Genomic DNA, 13,008 nt, shown 5'->3' with positions numbered 1-13,008 from the left:
TCCATGAAATATATACGGTATATCTTGATATATTGTTTTTGATATTTTCATAAGATTTCCTTTTTTTAGAAGTAGATCGGTAATGGTCTTGTATGGTTTACTGCTGTGTTTCTTTTAAAGTGGTGAAATGATGAAATAAATTATTCATGTGAAATGGTGTATCATTCATTTAGATATATTTTTAGTCCATAAATTTGCCTCCCACTTTCTGTTTTCCAGAAAGAGCGTTTGTTTTTTCAGGTATACCTTCCTAAAGGACACTCAGAGAAGCAAAAACCCATGTTCTTTTCAAAGATGTGGAGTATTGGTAAAATGGTGGACAGGATCGCTGCCCTCTTGGAACTCAAAAATGAGAACAACATTGCCACTGCCAAGGTAAGCTGTATATTCTACATGATAGTTTCATGGTTGAGGTTGTCAATGATGCAAGTTCAATGTCTGTTTTGAAGCGGAAGTTGGCCTTCATCCTTCATATAAAGTTGTTTTACGTAATAAAAACAGAACAACAAAAGGAATGTCAATGAAGGTCTGGTGAAAATCTACTTCAAGACTTTCTAAAAAATGGATTATATATGATGTCACGTGCGAGAACTTCAATTTTTTCATAGACCATGTGCCTCTACTTATTACCAAGTAGGTTCTTCTTTTTATATTCACCCATTCTACATACCTCATATCTTCCTTTCTTTTGTTCAGTCAATTTTTACTCAATAGAAATCTATTATCTTTGTTTTCTGTTCTTTAATTTTATCAGGGTTGTAGTTTGTTAATTTCCTTGTCGGTGATTTTACCAACACATTTGTGACTAACCACTTGAAATCAACAATAAATTGTCCAAAATAAATTTTGAGATTTTCAATGGGTTTGCAAATTAAGCTTTAATATAATTTATATTTTGTAAAAATTTATGAACAATAACCATCACAAGTACTAGATTGAATGTAGAAGAAATTCAGCGAGAGCTTAAAATTATTATTTTTGCTTTTTACAGAATTTTTTTTCCTGGCAACATATTTTGTATATTTTGGGGTGGCTGGTCACAGAAATTATATTCAATGATTTCAGTATCTTATGACAACTGTTATTGTTATTTATGAGAATTAGAGAGTCAAAAGGGGCTTAAGCTTTCGATCCTAGCAGAATCTTCATCGGAGGCAAAAAATGAGAATTGTAAGAGAAATTGTATTCATTCATTTAGTTTTTTTCTCTCTCTGAGGATAATGTGATTAAAGAATATTCTAGAATAATGATTGGTATTTTTGTAATGTACAATGACCTTGGCAGACAATAGAGACTGCTGGCGGGAAAAAGGACAATAGAATTAGCTATGTTGTGTACATTGTTAATATCACTGAGGTCTTCAAGAGTCTTCTAGAGCATGTACAATTGGACTGTTCAAGAAGCAGAACGTTCTTTTAAAGACAACACCAGAAGCTTCCATTATAGTGGAAATTTCATCTAAAAAGGCTGGAAATGCTTCAAGGACATCAGATCAGAACTTGTGTTTCAAGCTAGACTTTATGTCAGTGCATAGTTTACCTTTATCTGGAATACAACATTAACCTCTGTGGAATTATGTTCATATCATCAATGAACTGTTCACATCTATTTTAGTGAGAGGAATTCTCAGTTCTCATCAAGGTCATCAATCTTTTTTAGAGAACATTTTTCAGCCCATGGATTGCTGAAATCCACTGTTTATCATCAACTTCGTATTCACGGACATTCAACTAATTACAGTGACTCTAATTATCCATTGCGTTTCAACATCGATTTCATCATCTCCAGCATTGTGGACTTTAACTTAAACTCCTTGCCAGCCAATTTAGATTATTTGGATTATCATATTTTTTGATTAACCAGAACTGACTCTTTGAGATATGTAAGATAATTTATTATTTTGTTTACTTTGCGCTATATTCTGTGTGAATAGAAAAGGGAAAATAATCTAACTAAATTCTTTTTGTTATTGGATATTTGTTTAATATCCTAAATAATTTGGGGGGCTTGTCCGGGAAACAAAAGCCAGTTTGAATTTAAAACAAATTAGGAATTTTTTTGGAAAATTCTAGAATATATTGTGTTATTACTTGCTTGTATTTCTGTATATTCACCATCGCTACATTAGATGTTGAAGAATTTCTTGTGATGACAAAATTGTCATATGATCATTTGAAGTTACTGAAAAAAGATGATTTCAAAGTAGTTTGTGATCATTTGGGCGTATCTCTAGCCCCAGGTTTAAAGAAGACAGAGATAATTGTCTTGTTAGCTATTCACATGAAGCTTATAAAAGAATCTGAAACTTCTATCAATGTTTGAGATGATGCTCAGATCTAGCTGGCAAAAATTGAATCGGAGTAGGAGAAAATCAAAGAAAACCTTGAAAAGGAATATATCAAAGAAAACATTGAAATGGAGAAAATAAACATTGAAAAGGAAAGAATGAGATTGGAGTACCAGTTAAAATTGAAAGATATTGGAGTTAGCTCATGCAAATACGAACTGTGTTAATGATACATCTCCCTAAGGCTTTGATGTGGCGAAGAACATTTGCCTTGCGCCAAAATTTGATGAAGAGGGAGTCGATGCATAATTTACTGTCAATAACTGAGATATATTCATTTGATTTGCTAGTTCATTACGATTAACTTGCACGCCGAATGAAAGTACATAATTTTTCCTGCGCGCGTGCAGCATCTCCCTACGCACGCACTATCCCAAGATCATCAGGTAGATGAGCTCTTTCGACTCATCTCTTGATGACTCCAAACCTGCCGCTGGGAGAGAACCAGACATGGTATTTTGTTCTCACGATCAGCGGCGGTGAGTATGAGGGCAAGAGAGTGAGACCCTTTGCGTAAGGCTCTATAAAGGGTGGAACTGTGGTTTGTGTCCACGTGCCCTGGAAAAAGGAGGGTGGAACCGTGGAGTTGCATCCACGTGCCCAAGAGGGTGGAAGCGCACCCACGTGCCCAAGCGTTTTAGGGTGGAACCGTGGCGCTGTGGCGATGTGCCTGAAAGGTGATAGCCAAGGCTCCATCGACGGGACCTAAACCTATTTTGGGGAGTGTCGTACTAGTATAGAAAATCTCACTCCTCCAGGGCTGCTTGACCCACCGGCTATCGGGTCCAACAAGTCCGGGTTAAGAGCGTGGGACTCTTTTCCCAGCACAGACTAGGCTCGATGCTTTGTCAGTCTCCGTCAGGGAGCATTAGCACAGGGCTACCAGCCCCTAGTCGCTAGAGACACGTGAGCTCAACCCCGTCAAACTCACAATTTTCTGATCAGGGTGGAACCGTGGAATTGCGTCCACGTGCCTGAACGGCTTGATCAGATTTGGGTGACTTTTCTCATGCGAGATATCACGTCTCCCCTGTCTCTTGTGCCCTTTTCTGCCCCCCGGCAGGGGCCACATAGAAGAGGAAGAAGAAGAAATTCTAGGTCGCTAACCCCGCTTCGCGGACAGACCTTTCTTTCTGATTCTTGTGCCATTGGCCAGGCGTCGTAACTTTCATGTTACACCAGAACGCCCTCGAGCATCACGAATTGTTATCCTCATGCGCTCCGTCAGCTAAAACCGCTGTGCCAAGCACCGGGCAGGTCAAGCAGATATTCGCCATCTCGCACCTCAGAGAGTCACCGGCAATTTCATGATTCGCCGGCTCACGCACCTGCAAGGGAAACCCCCGCTAATACACAGGTGTTATCGACATACGGGCGTCGCCCCTCATTATGTCACCAGACTCCTGATAATTGTGGGTCAGGCGTCGCAACTCTTATGTTGCTTCACACGCCCACGGACAGTGCGGTTAATTTCCCCCAAGCTTCAGTCGCCGTGCTAAGCACCGTGCGAATCAAGCAGTCACCTGCCCTCTCACGCCGGGCCTTTATTGAAACGCCGCTCACCTACACGGTGACCCCCGTTTCTATGCAGGTGCTTCCGACATACGGCTTTCAAGCTCCAATATGTCGGCAAGCTCTCGGTGACCAACGGTTGGATGTTGCATCCTTACAGGTTGCATCCTCATGCGCTCCGTCAGCTAAAACCGCTGTGCCAAGCACCGGGCAGGTCAAGCAGATATTCGCCATCTCGCACCTCAGAGAGTCACCGGCAATTTCATGATTCGCCGGCTCACGCACCTGCAAGGGAAACCCCCGCTAATACACAGGTGTTATCGACATACGGGCGTCGCCCCTCATTATGTCACCAGACTCCTGATAATTGTGGGTCAGGCGTCGCAACTCTTATGTTGCTTCACACGCCCACGGACAGTGCGGTTAATTTCCCCCAAGCTTCAGTCGCCGTGCTAAGCACCGTGCGAATCAAGCAGTCACCTGCCCTCTCACGCCGGGCCTTTATTGAAACGCCGCTCACCTACACGGTGACCCCCGTTTCTATGCAGGTGCTTCCGACATACGGCTTTCAAGCTCCAATATGTCGGCAAGCTCTCGGTGACCAACGGTTGGATGTTGCATCCTTACAGGTTGCATCAATACGTCCCCGAGCATGATGGGTTCTTACCCTCGTGTTCTCCGTCATAGACCGCCTCTACGCGACGGCCGGGCTTATCAGCAGCCTCACACCAGTCGCCGGCCTTTTCTATGAAATCGCCGGCCCTTTCACCCGCACGGGTGATTTCATGATATGTACAGGTGCTGCCGACGTATGGGTCCCACCCAGCAAGTCGGCAAGCCCTCAAATTTCGCTGGTTGGATGCTGCAGCCGCTTTGTAGCTTTCTGTCGGTCTTATTGCCGGTGTCGGGCATTGAGCGGATTGAGATTTCTCCCGCCAGCCTGAACTCTGGGGAGCCGTCGGCGACTTCACCTGCATGGGTATCCCCCATTAATATGCAGGTACTCCTGAATTTCGGAATTCGCCCTCTACGTCGAGCTTCAGAGTTTAACCGGCCATTGCTTTCGGCGACGGCTCTTTCAGCGGTAACTCTTTCTAATTTAGCCCGAGGCGGGCCTGTAGATTGGAGGTAAGAATTTCTTACATACCGCATGCCTTCCTTCTCTCGTGAGAATTTTGGGCTGTTTTCGAGAGGGCAACCTATCACGCCCGCGGACCGTCCGCCCATTTGACGGGACCGTCAGCTTTTGGCTTGAACCTCACTTTCTTTCCTTTTAATTCCTACTCTTGTAAGGTTAGAGTCAGGGCTAGTACAGACACCCGTTCTCCAGCGATCGCCGCTGTAGAGAGGGCGACTCCGATATTAGCACCATTACCGCTCAGCGGTATGGCGCACTCTCTCGTAGCTCTGCCGAGCTTATGAGCACATTTATCGGAGCTGAATGTCACGGCGATTAATAGTTCTCCTATACTTAGTAATCGCTATGCCTTCACTGCCCGGTGCGTTATGGTTATGATTAACCTGCTTGTCTGCACTCGCACCAAACACCTGGAGGGAATCAGCTATTTATATGCTAAATACCCCTCCTGTTGACATTCAGCTTGTTTCCCCGAGTCTTTCCCGGTCGGGTAAGCATCACCTCGGAGGAGAGTAACAGCCGTATATCTCATTAGATTGTCGTCTGTGTACGTGCGGTCAGGCTTGTTTCAAGCCCCATGGCCCGTATTCCATAAACGAGATAAGCATGCTCAAGTCAAAAATCTAAGCATTTTGTCTTATTTTCTGTCTAAGACAAAATTCTTAGCCAAAACGCGTATTCCATAAAGAATTGGCTAAGAATTTTGTCTTAGAATTTGGCTAAGAGGTTTTTCGCGACTAATGGGGTGTTGCAAGAAACTTGCGATTGAACGCAAATCGAACGCAACTCCCAAAATTGGGCGTAAGTCCTCCGATTAAACGCAAATCTGCAATTGAACGCAAGTTATGTTCAATCCTGTTGCAAGAAGAAGTTGCGTTTGATCAATTGAACGTAGATCAAGCGCAAGCTTTGCGATTGATTGCAAATCGAACGTAACTTATGTGAGATTTTGGAGGACGCGCAAAATTTGCGTTTGATTTACGTTCAATTGATTGTCCATAGGCTTGTGTACTAATTCTGCCCCCCAATTTTTTTTGTATTTTTTTTGAAAACTTGTGTTAATTATGCCATTTTCCATAGTTTTTTTCAAGAAAAACTTAAAATAATGACGTTATTTTCAATCTTCGTAGGTCTCTACAGCAATTATGCCATTATTTTCACACAACTTTACTACATTCTTTCATAATATCAATTTAAAGTGTGTCAATCACCAAAAATATTCTGCTCTTGTTATCACAGGTCATGGAATATTCAAATTGTGATTTCTGAAATAATTTGTATGAAGAATTGTTGAAGAAATAATAACTCTCCATAGGCACAAAAGCCACTCTTTATCAAAACACTTCATGCACTGGCAAATGCTTATCAATATTTCTGGGGGTTTGCAGTAAATACAACTCAGAATTTGTTTTGCAAGAGCACTAAATTGCTTTAATGCTTTCATCATACATATCATAATGAATAACATGCCCAATTAAGTTATTCTAGTTTGATTTTCAAATTAAACATACATTTCAGGAGATTGCTACCCTTCAAAATCTGAAGCTCTCTTGTTTCTCCTCTTTAATCACGAGATTGCATCGCAGATATATATCACACTTGCATACAGGGATGAGGTTGACGCTGATTCTTCAGAGTCATGAGGCAGCTTGAGAGAACTTCCCATAGATTCTGTACAGTGACTCGGACCAAGGCCAGCAAAATGTTGCCTCGAGGTCAGCATTGACTACATCCCTGCTTGGAACTTAAAAGATCCATTGATCTGTGCACAAAAAGAACACTGCTCAAGACATTCATTATTGATGGACCTTTTATTTTTATTTTTCATTGTTTCTTGCTCTGAGATTCAGTTATACCAAATACAATTTAATATCATCTTCATCAAGTGTTTCACCACCGAATGTCTTGTTTGAAATTGACGTGTCTCATGCAGAAGACCACAGTCCTTAGGGTTGGCATGAAGAATCCATCGAAGTCCAGTCAGGAAAGCCACAAGCGTCTCTGCTTGAAGGAACAAATCTGGTTTCCAGAAGCAGTCCAATTTGAGAGCTCCATGGAGTGAAGTTTTTAAACAAGCAACGCCCTCATTCTGAAGTCCACTCTAATGATGTTACTACAGACAGGAGCAGCTCTGAATTCAGTTCTGATAATCAACCTGTTCATAAAAAATAATAATATAGGAAATAATGCAAGCCCATAACTATACATACATGTAGCTTGGGTTAGTTCAAATTTTGTCCTTTCAGTGCAAGAACGCCCTTAGCAAAACATTTTTGTGCACCCCATTAGTGCAGAAATGCCCCTATGCCTGCTGGTAAGGACATTGTTTGCACCAACATGATGATATGATAGAGGGATAGTGGCTTACTCCTGAGACCATAGTAATTGGCAATTTGCCATGATGTAATCTAAAAAAGTGTGAACTGATTGTTTTTCCCCAAATAAATGAATCATGGAAATTAAAATATGCAATAAATTAAATCAATGAAAGCAAAATACACACTTTCATACAGTAAGTACACCTTGGATGAGCACAACAACCACCCCTCCCCTCCCCCATCAATGGGATGTCTTCATTGCTGAGAAGTCCTGTCAAGATAGAGATTTGTGTTTGCCTTTTTCATTTTGCATTATCCTTGGGTCAATGTGTACAGATTTCACCCCCATCATACAATCATGGTGAATTATTAATAATAATACAGTTTACATGTAACCTACCATTCAAGAGTTCATAAAATGAATCAATCAGCTGGTTGCAAGAACACACATTGTAGCAGACACAGTTATGGTGGTTCTGAGGTTTCTTGTTTATTCCAGACTTCTTTGTCATAACTGTAGTAAGCAATTAAAAGCAAAAAGCAAAGAGATAAAACATGTTCATGAAATTAATATACAAGTTAAGCTCAGTTACCAGTGTGTTAATCATTATAGTAGTCCCAGAGTGTTTTGATTAAAGTCACTTCTGGCCTGGGGAGGGGCACTATGGTTCCTCAGCCATGGGCGGCGCAATTAAAAAATTAATGAAATCATGTACCTTTTGCTTTAATTTACTAAAAACAGCTCGTAATAGAATGCTAGACTTTGGTGTATATATTCCTTTCTAGAGCATTCCTAACAACTTTACTTTAAAAAATCTGGTATCAAAATAAATTCCTTTCATGTTTTTTTTTAAATATTTTTTCTTAACTTCTTAAATGTATTATTTTTTAATTGTTATTTTCAAACAAAGTTCATCAGTGACATTCAATTACTATTGTCAATAAAAAAAAATTACCCAGTTATGAATATTGACTTTTTACATGTAATCATGTTTTTGTCTGACATGTACTTAAACATAATGTTGCAAAATTTTCTGACCCTGTAGGCCTACCTGGGAATGGCAAATTTGGTCTCAAAAGTTGCGTGAGACTTGAAAGTAAAACGTCAGTCAGCGGTGCGGTAATAAAATTTTGAGTGGCAGATTTATTCTGAAAAATGTCAAGGGGGACCATATGCCCCCCCCCCCCAAGTATTGTGCTTGATGTAAAAGGATGTAAAAAAAATCATGATTATGCATTCAATATTAATAATGATGTACCATATGAGACACCCTTCAACTGAAAGCACCTGGAAAAGCATTGTAATCATCCATTAAACAATTTAAAGTGAAAAAAAATCTGTCATCTATATAGCACCTCATGTGCTTGCATAAAAATCAAGAGTCAGCTACATAGTAGCCCGGGGGGAGGGGGGGTACTCACGAAATAAGGCATATGGGGATATGCCGCAGGAATGGGTCACCTTTTTTGAAGAAATCCCTAAACATGGGGTATGGTTTTATGCTGGAAAATCCCTAAGCATGGCCCAATTTTTAGATAATGTCCTTAAACATGGGTCCATATTCTACTCCAATGTCTTAGGTGCAAATACAAAATGACCTTACATTTCGGGCGAGAACCTTTTTTTTTTGCTTGTCAAGTTTTCCAGGCGAAATTGTGCCCCCCTTTTGGAAATCCTGGATCCGCCCCTGTAATGAATCCCTTATAATGGGTACATTTTTAGCCAAAATGACCTGTAAATATGGGTACGGGTTTCGAACCTTCAGCCGCACACCTTTGTCCAAACTAAATCTTAGTACCTCCCCCCCGGCGTAGTAGATCTACATATTGAATCTAAAAAATAAATGTATTTAGGCCTATATCATCATGTACATGTATATCTTTTTATATTTATATGTGATGGATATTAAAAATGTGACCCATACGGCAGATCATTACAAATCAAATCAAATCAAATTTTAAAAAGAGCCCTGGGCGGGCAACTGACTCCGTATTCAATGTTAAAACTTCCCCAAGAATGTGTGGCAGATGTGGCCAATAGATTCTGAAAAGTAGCCCAATACATGTAGACCCCCTATACCTTTGTTTTTTTTTTCTTGTCTGGCGAGATATGTGGAGTCTGGAGAACCCCCCCTCCCAAAAAAAATAATAATAAATAAATAAAATAAAAAAACAAATAATAATAATTTTTTTTTGTCCTCCAAAGACAAAAGTCGAAACAGCAAATTTTTCACTTCATCCCAGGCCAAGGAAAGTCATAAAAAGGGACAGACTCTTATTAAAAAAAGAGAGACAAATGGAGAGGATTTTTTTCTTGTGGAAAGAAAAATAGAAAAAATAGAACTAATTTCAACTAGTACAAGTAGTAGAAGGTATTAATGGAAGTCTTTAATTTCTATTTACTGGATGGCTATTCGCCGCTGAAACCGATAACTTAAAAAATAATTTCAAATAGGAACAAAAATAATCTTTGAAGGTCATTTTCGATGTTTCATACATAATTAGAGCCTACACATTTACTTGCTTCAGGGTGATTTTTAACAGCACTGCACCGGCAATGACCTGCCGTGTTGTTGATACAACCGTGCATTACCGACACAAAAAGTCAAGTGTGAGACTGGGATTAAAAGTGTGCGGTAGAAAATTTGTTGAAGGTGAAATTTCGACCGGCGATAAAGATACACTTTCACTTTTTACAAAATAATTTTTTCCCTGGCATAGGTCTAAAATATATAAATTGTCTGAAAACATACATAATGGAGAAAGAATTGTCTGAAAAATGAATATTTTCTACTTACTCTCTTCCAGATCCAGGATTGTTGCAAGCCATTATTTTGCTTTTTTGGCTAGTCTTGTGCTGCAGACCCTGTTTACAGCTGCAAATCGTCTGCAAATCAGCTGCAACTTGCGTTCAATCGCAAGCCTTTTTCTTGCAACGCAAATTGGCGATTGATTGCTAGTTGCAGTCGATCGGAATCAGCTGCAAAGTTGCAGTCGATTTGCAATCAATTGCAACGTAACTTTCTTGCAACGCCCCATAGGACAGATATAGGATGAATGGCTAAGTAACTTTTCTTAAAACTGCAGAGTCTGTATTTCATAAATACAACATGGCTAAGAATTTAGCCCTAACTTTAAGACAGTTGTGAGTTGTCTTAATTGCTTTAAGACAACCTGGTTTAAATCCAACAAATCATGGCCAATTTTTTTTTTGAATTTATACCTATATTGCATTTCGGGCTACTTCCTCAGTTTTTAACCGATTTTCATGAAATTTGGAACACACATTGGTCTTAAGGTAAGGAGGTGTAAGAATTTTTTTTTTGCTTTTTCAGAAATTGTGTTGCCATTGTAACAGTATATTATGGCCAAAATTTAAATTACTTCATTAGTTTTCTACCAATTCTCATGAAAGTTGGCTCACACATTGGCTTTGAGGAAAAGATGTGCAAGACACAATTTTGCATGTGTCGGAAATTGTGTTGCCATGGTAACAGTATATTATGGCAAAAATTATGTATAAATCTTGCTATTCCAACTAGTTCCTCAGTTTTTAACCAATTCTCATGAAATGTGGCACAAACATTAGTCTTGATGTGAAGATGTGCAAAACATATTTTATGCCTATATACAAAAATTGCGTTGCCATGGTAACAACATATTAAATAACGAAAATTAGGTGAAAATTTTGTGGTTTTAACAAGTTTATAATATTTCAACCACTTCTCATGATGTTTGCCACAGACATAAGTCTTGAGGTAAAGATGTGCAAGACACATTTTCGCATGTGTCTGAAATTGTGTTGCCATGGTAACGGTATATTAGGGCAAAAATTATGTAAAAATCTTGCAGTTCCAACAACTTCTTCAGTTTTCAATCAATTCTCATGAAATTTGGCACAAACGTTAGTCTTGATGTGAAGATGTGCAAAGTATGCCTTTACAAAAAAATTGCGTTGCCATGGCAACAAATAAAATAACAAAAATTAATGAAAATCTTGTGATTTGAATTACTTTATCAGTTTTCAACTGGTCAATTCTCCTAAAATGTTGGCGCACACAATAGTCTTGAGTTGAAGATGTGCAAGACTATTTTTGTCTGTATCAGAAATCGTGTTGCCAAGGTAACAACATATTATATAAAGAAATTCTACATGGACACCGTTGTGTGAACAACTATTGAGACAGCTCCGGGCTGATTTGCTCTATTTACCTCTAATTTCACCTACACTGTCGTCATTTTCCGGATTATTCCAGTCTACAAACTTTGCTTTGGGATTATAGTATACACTGGACCTATTTTTGGAAGGATACCTTGCATTCATTTCCTGTTTTTTGATAACATTTTTGAGTGAACAACACAAGGTAAAATGCCTCGCGACTTACGCTCGCAATTGAACCCTAAGACCAATGAGCGAAGCCACGCCTCTGGCCCCAGTGCTATTGAGTCTTCGGTAACACGCAACGAACAGCTCACAGCTACACCGGATGTTTCGCTTTCACTTATGGACGTAAACAAAAACATGGAATCTTCGTTTGCAAGGGTCTTTGAAAAGCTGGACTATCTTACAGGTGATATTGCAGCTATCAAAACTAAAGTGAGTGATATTGAAGGAGCTGTTGAGTTCAATTCTGGAAAAGTCAAAGAGATTGAGAAGGATATTATCCCGAAAATTACTGTCAATCTGGAATCTCGTATTGCTGACCTTCAAAATCAGCTCACTTCAATGGAGATCTACAACCGCCGTTCCAACTTGCTCTTCTACGGTCTACATGAGGATCCTAACGAGAATATATTTCAAGTCATCCGCAAGTGCATCGTTGACCTAGGAATAGACGCAGACGAAGCGGCCAACATGGCGTTTGTTAACGCTCATCGCCTTCTCCGACGCGCAACTCATGACGCAAGCTATCAACCCACAGCGCCCAATCCAATAATAGTCAAATTTGTGTATATGACACAAAGTTCTATCGGCCTTCGAAAATAGAGATCGACGACAACGAGTCAACGCGCAACCCATACCTGGTAGTCCTACTCCAAAACGCATCTCGATCCGCACCGACCTCCCCCCTGCCCTCAAGGCCAGACGCGGTCATCTCGCAAAGGTTGCATATGACATGAGAAAAAAGGATGGCGTGTCGACCAAGATATTTCTTAAGAACACCAAGGTTTGTCTTCAATGGAAACCAAAAGGAGCATCCACTTGGAATGACTACCAGCACCAGGATGAGTAAATTAAATTCTTCTTCATGATTATTATTTATTTTCATGTACAGGTGTATGTTTGAAAAAAAAAAAAAAAATATGTTATCATGCAAGAAAAAGGAAATTATCAATGATTTGCGATTTACCTTAAAATATTCAAGCAAGTTTTTGACAGCTATTTCTCAATTATCCTCACGAAAACCGATTTTCTGTATTTATGAAATATGAGCAGAAAACAAATACATGTATTTATTATGACTAGTAACTACAATGTACTTACCTGCATACAGTTCAACATCTTAGATACTTTGGTTACATCACTTCCCATGCTTCCAGAAATGGTGCTTTGGTTTACAACTCATACAGGAAAAAATCAACTTTTTAGCATCTTACTTCTTTAGGGGGCATTCCGTACTCTTCAGACTCAAGATCGATGTATGATCAGTAAACCTATGTTTCTTTATGTACTGTCTAACCCCTCAGTTGCT

At 39.6% G+C, this 13,008-nt stretch overlaps 1 long non-coding RNA gene across 1 annotated transcript; it reads right to left on the bottom strand.

Moving 5' to 3' along the window:
* Positions 1–5,147: 5,147 nt before the first annotated feature.
* LOC129271639 (uncharacterized) lies at positions 5,148–10,168 on the bottom strand. The gene is made up of 3 exons (XR_008585686.2): positions 10,114–10,168; positions 7,716–7,829; positions 5,148–7,152 (listed from the first exon to the last, which is right to left on the bottom strand). It is a non-coding gene; the product is annotated as an uncharacterized LOC129271639 (long non-coding RNA).
* Between the last annotated feature and the right edge of the window lie 2,840 nt (positions 10,169–13,008).

This window comes from Lytechinus pictus, chromosome 2, assembly GCF_037042905.1.
Source record: "Lytechinus pictus isolate F3 Inbred chromosome 2, Lp3.0, whole genome shotgun sequence".
In the NCBI taxonomy this organism is placed as follows: domain Eukaryota; kingdom Metazoa; phylum Echinodermata; class Echinoidea; order Temnopleuroida; family Toxopneustidae; genus Lytechinus; species Lytechinus pictus.
Note: the sequence above shows the minus strand (reverse complement) of the source record. Positions and strands in the feature narration are given on the sequence as shown.